Here is a 10794-nt window from a genome sequence, read left to right on the forward strand (position 1 = left end):
CAGCAATAGTTTTTAATATATCACAGTGGCTTTCAGTCGAAATGATTGAACACAGTGGGATATCTTGTTCTGTGCTGTAGAGTAATTTCAAAACTGTGAAATATTGCTCACGGAACTTCTTCTGAATTGTGCAAACCACAGAGCATCTCCTTCTCTGGAGATGAATAGGAAACTAATCCTGCTTTGAAACATACACATGCACATATATGCAAGTTGCAAAGTTATTTTTCATTTCACGAGATGTACAAAGACTTTTCTTTTGGGGATTTTTTTCACTACTCACAGTCATATTGTCATTTGCTAAAACGAAATAATGTTTCTTGATCATAGTCCTGATTATTCATAAAACAGAAAGCCCCGACAGTTTCAGTGATGCTGGTTTTGCAAAACTGCCGTTTCGAGGAAGGTCAATCAGAAAGTTTTGCTCTGAAACAGACAGGTGGTTTGACCTTTTCAGGCTCACCTATTATATTTCAAAGCATCCACGGAATGAGTGGAGGATTTATAGCACACACTGTTTCAAGGTTAGGCATAAGGTGGTGGGAAGAGGAGAGAAGTACTACAGTGTATTGCAGGGCAAGGCTGCGGTGTGGTGTTCCCATCACTGGAAGTATTGAGGAATGTATTAGGAAGATATAACATGATAAAAGAATACAATATTATTATAAAGGTAATTGGCCTTATCTTGGAGCAGAAAGAAACAGGCGAACTATTGGATTGCCTTTCAGCCCTGCGCTGCTTCTATGAATTTTATTGCAGCCCTCAATGGGTTTTCCTGGTATTTTTTTCCAAGCTAGAGCTATACGAAGCATTTGCTAAGAAACATAAAACTCATGATTACCAAGTTGTATGCTTGGTAATAAAGCTGCAAAAGTTCACTTTCTAAAAATGAACAGGTGGGTTTCATTCCAGAGGATCAGATACGACCAAGAAAGTGTACTTCACTTGCAGAAAATGACCAAAAGAAACCTTCAAGCAGCTACTAGGCAAAATGGTATTAAAAGCATAATCAATCTATATATCATATATGAAATCAATAGCAAATTATAGTAGAAAAACAGAAACTCCAAAAAGCAACTGATATTTCTCCAATAGTCATCCGGGGCAAGTGATCGTGGCAGAATTTATAAGGATTTTCAGTAACAAGTGTTTATGTATTCTGTGCTAGGTATAAGATTAGGTGTCAATTTATTATTTTTTTTTAACATAATTGGGGATCTCATGTCTTCCTACTGAGGTTCAGCATGGAGACAGACGATTAAACCACTACTACAACTTAGATAGTGCAGAACTACACCTGAAGAATAAGTTCCAGTACTAAATTGCAATGAGTGGTCTTTGTGCATCGCTGAAAACTTGCTATATTAAAATAACATGTTTAATAAGTAAAGCTTATTTACTTACTTGCACAGGAAGTTTTGGAGTTTCGCTACTTGCTATTGAACATGCCTGAGAAGGAAGAAAAAATCTGAGTCAGAAAAAAGAAGCTGAGAGAAGCACTGTCAGATTTGGATTCTTGAACAAACCATGCTGTGGTACCTTGTTATTCTTTGTGGCTGCACTATGATTCGTACAAATATGGATTCCACTCTGTCACAGGGAGTCAAACACTTGAAAGTGAGAAAAGGGTGCCAAAAAATTGAAATTGCTCAAGCGTTTTCCCCAAGCAAGCATATTCCGTCTCGGTTTGGACATCATATAATTTCTCCACTGTGGAAGCAGCTCACAAACTTAACCTATTTCATCTGCATTCCCTTGCATAAATCTCTCTGCTTTGCAGAATCCTGGGTCCAAAGTCCCAGATAGTTCCCCGGATTTTTCCATGAGTATATGGACTTCCTGATTAAAGTTTTTGCCAAACTGATAATAAATACAATGCACAGAAATGTTTAGGAGAAAATGATCACTCTGAAAGTGAGTGGCAGGGGGAGGTTCTCATGAAATGCAGATTTCACCTTCCTATCAACTCTTCCATTGCAGCAACCACAGCTTTCCTATAATGCTCTCGGTAAGGCTTTAAGGGTGTCCCACACCTTTCTCCTCCTTTCCCCCGCACTTTGTTGCTGAAATACTTTTTTCTTCACACTTTCTTCTCGTTGAATGTTATTTGACAATACCCTATTTGAGGAGGCAGTGCTAGGAAATATGCAGGTTGCAAACCAGTTCAAATGAAAAGGCTGCAATTACAGCAAGAAAAACAAACAAACAAAAAACCAAACCAGCAAGTACAAAAAAATTAACACAATTAAGATGTTGAGATTAGTCTGCCCAGAATGCTTACCACTGTATATGCAGCAGTATATAGACATCTTAGAAGACTAATGGCTTGTAAGCAGCAGCACATTAAAATATACATTGCACAGGGACATACAAAGCCAGTGGGAGTCACATCTGGATTTCAATAGCCAGGGTCACTCCACAGTAGAAGCCACCGTAGCTGAACTGTAATTCCTCACTCTGCATCTAAAATGATCTATACCAAACTTTCGATAATGCTGAGAATATCTGAAAATATATTAATTTTTGGGGTCATAACTCAGATGTGCCTTTGCATGAAATAAAACCGTCAACTTTTTCTTTTTTTATTTAGCAGTGAGTGAATTTCTAAAGGCCAGTCATGCCCAAGGAAGCGCTTGCCCATGGCTCTGCACAAAGACTGGCTGACTAGAGGAGCAGCCAGGAGCTGCTGTAAAGCATGTGTATGGCTGTTTGCAGGTCTGGTGCATGATTTTGGGTTGTATAAATGAAATCTGAAGAAGGCAGCGTACCCACAGTGGGGCCGGCTGCAAGGAGTGCGGTTTTGTGGTCAAAAACAAGGTCATAAGCTTCTCTTATCCACCCAGGCCCTGCTTACACAAATTACCAATTTTCATTTCATGGATTTTTAATTTTTCATGTGCAGGCAACGAACTTAATAATCAAATGAGACATTTCAGAGCAATAAATAAAGATTATTCTATGTTATGGAGAGTCTGCACAAATTTAGAGGTGCTGCATAGATTTAATTATAAAACCTTTTGAGGTTTTAGATCATTACTTCCTCCAAGATCATAGCACTGCTGCTACATTTCAGCATGAGCATATTTTATTGCAGTTATTGAAACATCCTGTGATTGGGAAGGTGGAGTGACAACGGGGGAACATTTTGTTACCAGACATAACAATACTGCATCAGTCATCTTGAGCTGACTGGTCCAGGCACAAATAAGAAATGCCAAGTGTCTCCTGCAGCACAAATTTAATCTAATAAACCCGTCACTGTGTTTACATACTAAGTGCTTTAAGTGAATTCTGGTCAGACTGCTGTTTCCTGCTGCAGGAGCACTTGCACCTGGGTGTTAGGAACCGCACGCACCAAGCTGTCTCTCCTCTGTGTAAAAGCCCCCTCTGCTGGACCAGCCTGACATGTAAGCAGTACATAAAACCACAGATCACCTCCCTTCCCCCAAAATGGACAAGTCGGTAAAGCGATTCTCCATCAGCTGCCTCTTCTGTAGGGAGCTCTTTTCCTGATCAGTGCAATATGAGTCACAGAATTGGCCAAGTTTTCTAAAATGCAGCATGCTTTGATGGATACATACCTTATCTATCCCATGCATGAGGTAAGCAGAAGGCCTTTTCTCTAAATGTTGTAGGATTCCCAAGTTTCAGACTGTTTCCTGATGTCCCACTGCATGCCAAGGAGGTTCTGATCTAGCTGAGGGAGATGACATTCCCCAAGAGATATCTTGTATTACCAGTACTTTCATCTTTGTGGAGACGATCCTCCAAATACCGAGGAACATCTAAATTAGGCGAGATGTCAGGAAGCTGGAGAATAACCGAGTGAACCGAGAGCACTGCTCTGGCACCTTGAAATCAGTCATTGTCAGAGAAGATCTAGAGTAAAAGTAAAGATGATTATTTTCCTAAATGTGAGGTTAAAAGAATCATTTACTCTGTTCAGAGAGAGATACTGAGAAATAAAGCTGTAGCACTCCAGCCTCCTCACTCTTGTTGAGCTCGGTGATGTGTATGTCCACTTTACGCAAGAGCCTCTGAAGCCAACACACCTCCCCAGTTACATTTGACAGGTCCCCATGGCTATCTGATTCTTTAGACAAGCTCCATTATTACAGGTTGCCTTCTTTCAGCTGGATCTTGACTCCAAGGAAAGCTTCCCAATTGTCCCTTCTCCTTGCTGGGGCTCCCACCCAGTGCCTAAGCTGCACCCAGGGACGACTCCTGTCCATGTGCTCAGTAAAGCATTAGGACATCAGTTACTCCAGCTCTTTTCAACGAGCTACTGTCTACAGCAGGGGTAGCTGTGGAAGACCTGTGGGTGCTTGCTGGACAAAACTGGATGCTGTTACCACCTGATTTTGCAGTAAACCAAGCTATGCCATACTGTGAGCGTGAATTTTCCTGTCAGGCGCTTCTGCTTAAGCAGTTAACGATGGCACAAATCTGTGAGTTCAGCATCTAGCCTGGCCATAACAAAGTCATTTATACAACCTATATGAGGTTCTTCCTGATGTCTGACGAGAGGAGTTTCATGTTTCAGAACTAACAAAACAGATTATCTTCCCCATGCAATGTTTTATAACACATGTTGAAAATGACATTTAACACAAGCCTGTAAGTGAGAACCAGGGATGCGGCCACTCACTCTGACTTGATACAGACTAAACACGACAGCAACTCAAATAAACATGGGGACTATTGTTAGTTTGCAATGAATGTCTCCTACACGTGGCTTGCTGGAGCTGTGTGACAGTGTCTCACAAAGGCAAAAGAGGACACGTTCCCAGTGAGGAAAGGGAAGAATTGGAGAGGAAAGGTCCACAAACCATTGAAAGGTGAGACAAAAAAGCAGACGAAACATACCATTGAGGAGAAAGGAGGCCCATAATTTTGTGAGGAATTATGTGAAAAAAATGTGAGGCAAGGTACTCAAGGAAAGGCTTACAATTATAATTTTGCATACGGAGTCATTAGTAGAGGAAGAAATTTCACCAACATTTTCAGCACAGGTAGAAATGGCAGAGGGATGTCAAGATGCAGGAGAAGAGGGAGACTGATCAGTGTAGAAGAGGTGGCACAGTTTCACAGAGGAGCATCACAGGGCTGGAGGAGGAGCGGTCCATACAGCTGTCCAAACTATTCGCTGTGAACCACCACACCTGGAAAGCTATGAAAATAAATAACATCCCTTTACTTTGGCAAATACATTGTAAATCTGTATATTAGTATATTAAAAAGTAAGTAAATCAGTATATTAATCTGAGCACTCAAATGACTTAGTTTCTGGAACATGTGTTCCACATGGGCAAACTGTGAGATAACAAGACTCAACTTTCTGCCTCAAATATGCTTCTGTCACAGTGGGCAAAAGGTACTTATTTTTCTTCCTGACTCCACCACCTGTAAAATGAGAATAATAGTACTACCCTGCTTTATTAGACCTTCACAAGGATAAATACTCTGAGATTGCAAGGGCTTGGATGCAGTTGTATCCTCAAAGAGGTGAATACAGAGCACTTTTACCAGGCCTTCTGCTCCAAAAATGAACATCCTACCCCTCTGAGACAAAAGAAGAGGCACTGTTTCCCGCTTTGCTGTTGTAGTTGCCATCTCTCCCTGCTGGCCAGTCTCAGAAGAGCATTTCCAGGTGGACATCAAACAGATCAGTAAAACCTACTTCCAAGTGTACTTTTAAAGCTCACTGACTTTGTGACCAAAAAACCCTCACAATTCTTGGTCAGCAGTGTTAGCTAACATGACATGTCCCCAGTTCCTTCCTCAAATTCCTTGAAATGGGAAACAAAAGGAAGATCAGGCAGAAGAGGGTATGACCGAAGCTTTTACAACTCAACTCAACCTCCAAAGCACTCAGTCTGAAGTCTGAAACAGCGCAGCTAACTTTACCCTTTTGTCTTCTCCTTGTTCCTATGCACTCTACAAATTTATCCCTTTCATTCCCTCCAAGCAATTTCTTGCTTGGACCAAGGCTGTGTCAAAGAGATCTCATCTTAAGTCGTTATCTCAATTCAGCCACGTGGAAATAGCTCTTTTTCACTTCTGAGCTTTTGCCGACTTGGATTTTAAACCTCACAGTTACGACTGTGCCATTTGTGATCGGTTTAGATTCTGTCTTTCATCCACAACTGGAGCTGGAACAACTCATTCTCAACAAATAATGCATCCCGTGATGTAAGAGTCTCCTTCCATCTGCAGAAAATTTGAGACCAATTCTAATTTCCCCAAATGTGTTTGTTGTTCTACCACTGCCAAAAGAATTATTTTGTTCTGTAAAGTCGTAGTTGTAAACACCACCCTGCAAACATCTATGCAACTGTTTAATTTACCAATTATTTCAATAAATACATGTATAATTATCTACCAAGTCAGCTTGTACACAAATACTTAACGTTCCAGTCTGAGGCTTGTTCAGCTATTACTGGTCACGCTTGGGACTGGTTCCAACCCTTGGCTGAGAGAACAAAAATAATTGTGTAGCTTGTATACATTTCTGTTTCACCAAATATTTTTGCATTAGAGTTTGAATTTAACTCTTCCCAGATATTTACCCGACAAAGTTTTTTAACAGAGAACAAAAGCAGATGTAAAACTAGTTGCCAAAATTCACTCAAATGTTAATTCATGGCAATCATATTTTTACAATACTCACTTTCAAGCGTATGGCTATACACCCTCAGCCAGCACCAAGGCCTCTCATTGACAGTGCTAAGGTGAAAATCATGATTAAATTACAGTGTTTATACCAGCCTCCTTCAGAGAGAATAGAAAGGCTTGTTAGCAGGTTCATAAACCCAGGTGAAAAGATTAACCCAGTCATCCAGGCATATATGTTATTACTGAATATATATGCTTTTAGAACATGGTCTGTGCTTAGAGCACAGATCTGTGTTTACCATTATGTGTTGAATGCAGGTTGGAGTCACTGTTTCCCTATATATTAGTGGATATGTATTAGATCCCAAGCACCTGTCAGAATTATACTTCAATATATCTTTTATTCTACTGGGTCAGGTTGAACATATCCTGGATTCCTGATTATATCAAGTAGTGAGCAAAACTAACACATGAAGAAACCAGCTCTCCGTGTTAGCACGCTACAGAAATTGCCTTTGCAGTTATCTGAAGTGACAGCCCCTCTGGGTATACGCTTGTTGCTCTCCTTTGTTTAAATGCTACAGCTTCTTTTCTTTAAATGTACTTACTTTTGAATGGAAGACTAAGCAACGGCTGTTATATCCTAATTTAATCTGTGTAAAACCTCACATCTAAAGGGTTTAGTCAAAAAAATGAAAGGAGGTGTTAGCACTGAGTACAAATGTCCAAAACCAAACTCCAATACACAATTCTTTTACAAATAAAAATCACATGACATGCCTCCAATGGAGTTTAGAGCCCAATTTCCTCGCCTCTTTGCAAGACAAACTGAAATCTTGAGAGACACAGAACCCTTTGGCAAACTAAGCAGCTAGTTTTATCAGAGTTACAGTTAACTCCTGTTTTTCCATGGAAAGATTATCCAGGTTGTGGCTCAGTGGGGTTCTGCTTTCCAAAAAAAAAGCCTTTGGCCACTACTCAGAGCCCAGCGTTTCCATCAGTCACCATACTGCCTCTTCCAGTTTATAGAGGCTCTTGATATCTACCAAGATCTCTTCACAAGCTTTTTAAAGGTGAGTGTATGTAACTTGTGACTAGCCCAATTTTATATAGTATGTATTATCTGTTTTGACTTTACCCAATCTATTTCCTATTAGCCCATAGGATTAAGAACTGTCTGTGGCCAGACACTTTTTGCATGTTTTGAACATGAATCATCAAGTTTTCCTGCAGGAAAAAGGATATCTTTCTAAACCAAGCTCCCCAAATCCCTTTTTTCCCGCTTCCAGTTACACATTTCTGTATAGAAATTAAATTAGTTCTTTATCTCTTCACCTCCGTGCCTGCCACATTAAAACAATAGCTCTAGTTTCTATTCCTCTTATGTACATTTCATCAAATTTCTTCCCAATTGATAGTTTGGGGAGGATATAACACAACAAACTTGCTGTAGATACCTCCTTTCCCAAAAAGGAAAAAAATTCTGCACAAATTCCCAAACATACTCAAGGCTGTAGCTATGCCTGTTCTCAAATATATGTCAAATTGTCAAATTCTCCCGACACATCCCCAAAAGGTTTGATATGAGCTTTGGGAGAAGCATTGCATACATTTTTAAGTTACATGAATTAGTTCACATCTCTTTGTTTAATGGCACTCTCTGGCAGCAGTACTGGCTGGACTTATAATACCTTATTTTACAGCACCAAAGGAAATGTAAGTTCCCTGGCTTTGCAACCTGAACTTGTGCATTTTGACATGCTAGTTGTCGATACTAGGAATACCTATTGCCTGGGGAAAAGGAAAGAGAAAACAAGGGAGGAAACAGTGTGTAGTGTAAAGCCAACGGGAAACTCACCTGAGATGCCACTACCTGTATAATGATCCATCTGGCTGCTGCCTCAGAGCAGTGTTTCTCATGCTCAAGCTGTGTTTCAGGTGCAAAAAAAAAATCAGAGTGGTAACCCAGGAACTAGAAGCAGGATCTAGAAAAGAAATAGAGACCTTCTCGGTAACAGTGGTTTACAAGCCATTTCCCTTCTGGTACACCAAGCTCATGGAAAACCACCCGTTGGAAGAGAGCCTGTACCATTCCCTTGCTGACCAGTCACCTGCAGGCTGTGATACTGCCATGCCTCCCTTATCAGGTCTCCTTGAGCTTCCTCAGATGTACTTCAAGGGGATGAAAAAAAAAAGTCAGAGGGCTGAAAGACCATACTCAGATCCAGCAAGTTGCTGCTGAACAACTCACTGACTATGCTCATGCTCTCTGGCACAGGTGCCACTTGCATGGCCCAGGGTCGTATTTCTCTGATGGTCCACACAGGACCCTGGTGGAAGCTGCCACAGCTCCTTTCTCTCCTGTGCACTTAAGTTTGTGTTTCCTTCACTGGGAAACCAGGGTGCCAGCAGCATGGATGTGGGCAGGTCTCATTGAGCAATGGTGACAGGTTTGGCCAAGGCAAGCAGGAGACCTAGGAGCTGGGAAGTGATCCCAGTTTAGACACAACTCCTGGTATCATGAATGACTTTTTTTTTTCTACTGTGTCTATTGTGGAAGCTCCAGCCCAGCAATGAACCACTGAAATCAATGAAAATACACCATGAAATCTGCATGGCATTTTTAGATTAGGTATGAGAGAACTGAGGGCAAGGAGAGAAGGACAGAGGAGGGTTAATTCTGATAGGATCCATGAGTGTGCTGCTGAGCTACAGGCATGTTTTAGAAGCCACCCATCTTTAGTCAGTGCAGCCACAAAGAAGAGTGTGTTGTGTGGGTGAATGTTAGTCCCTTTCTGCACTCACGAAAATATCTCTCTCTTTCCATGCCTCAGGTGCCCTGTTCATAAATACAAATAATTTTTCTCTCCAGCCAGGATTCACTAACATCAGTAAAGCACTTAAGAGTTCAGATGGAAGTGTTTTCTCTATAAATACAAATACAGGCCAATAAAACTGCACAGTGAGGTGCCATTCCTTTAAGAAATGTAACTGAAATACATTTAGTGAAGTAGAAAGGTTTCTGGGGGATCTGTATGCTTCCAGCAATTTCAAAAGGGCTCAGAGAGCAAAGGCTATGAGCTGGCTCTGCTCCACTAATGTAAGCCCTGCTCCATTAATTTTGGTCTCACTTGAGTCAGGCAAGTTATAAGATATAATTTTTCCAAGTCAGCAGTGGACGTGTAACCCAAAATTTTCCTTTCTGAATATTAACAATAACAGTCCCTTTCGCCAGAAGCCCTTTACACGTGCACAGTAAAGAAAACACCAGCACTAAATTAGAAAGGTTAGACCCCTCATAATATTAATTGGTATTTTATATCTCTTCATATGTTCAAAGCACCCTGCACAAATTACCCAGTTAATCCCAGCTGCTCGGGATTCTCCTGCTCTGTTGCCCTGGCCAGCTCCGTGCCTACCAGCGTGGCCCAGGACCCCGGGCCAGGAGCAAGATGGATGGCATGACCTTGTGTCTGCTGGCCAGCTGTCTTGAGCCCACCCATGTTATTCCGACAAGCCAAAGACCACCTTTTCTATCAAGCTTTTCCATGCACAGCCACTTACCAGAAGCTGTCCCTCCCTGGGCTGCGAAGCAGCACTGTGGCCTCATGTGCTGGCCAAAGCTAGACAGAAGCTTGCAGGACCTGCTAAACACCCTCACGGGGTCTGTCAGCCCCTGGAGCAGGGAGGAGGCCATAGCGTGGCATTGCAAGAGCATGAGACGTGGCCGCTCAGTGGTCTGAGCCTCAAACTCAGCAAGTAGGGCAGAATGGGCTTTGTTCCCCCACCTTACCCTGCCCTCAGTTTACAGGTGAGGATGTCCCTGAATGCCAAAAACTGCAAGGTGCCCCCATGTGCTCAAAGCAGTAGAGGAGCCCCTGGTTCCCTCCAAGTTGCCCAGGGCATCACTGCAGGATGGGAAACCCCTCAATCTGCAGTGAAGCACAATTCAAAGTTCAGACCCTCCGAGACCACACACAGTCTCCCCAAAGCTTTGCCCCTCTTACCTACCACTAAACAGAAAGCTACTTTTCCTAATGCAAAATACAATTATAAACAGGCTAAGCCAAACAAAGCTCAAGTGTCCCCTCCTCTCCTCTGGGGAGAGGGTAAGAGTGAGGGTTTCTTCCTTCTTTCAACAAACAGAGGCGTTTGAGCTGCTAAATGGGTTAATGCACA

Source organism: Charadrius vociferus, unplaced genomic scaffold, assembly GCF_000708025.1.
Source record: "Charadrius vociferus isolate BGI_N301 unplaced genomic scaffold, ASM70802v2 scaffold55, whole genome shotgun sequence".
Lineage (NCBI taxonomy): Eukaryota > Metazoa > Chordata > Aves > Charadriiformes > Charadriidae > Charadrius > Charadrius vociferus.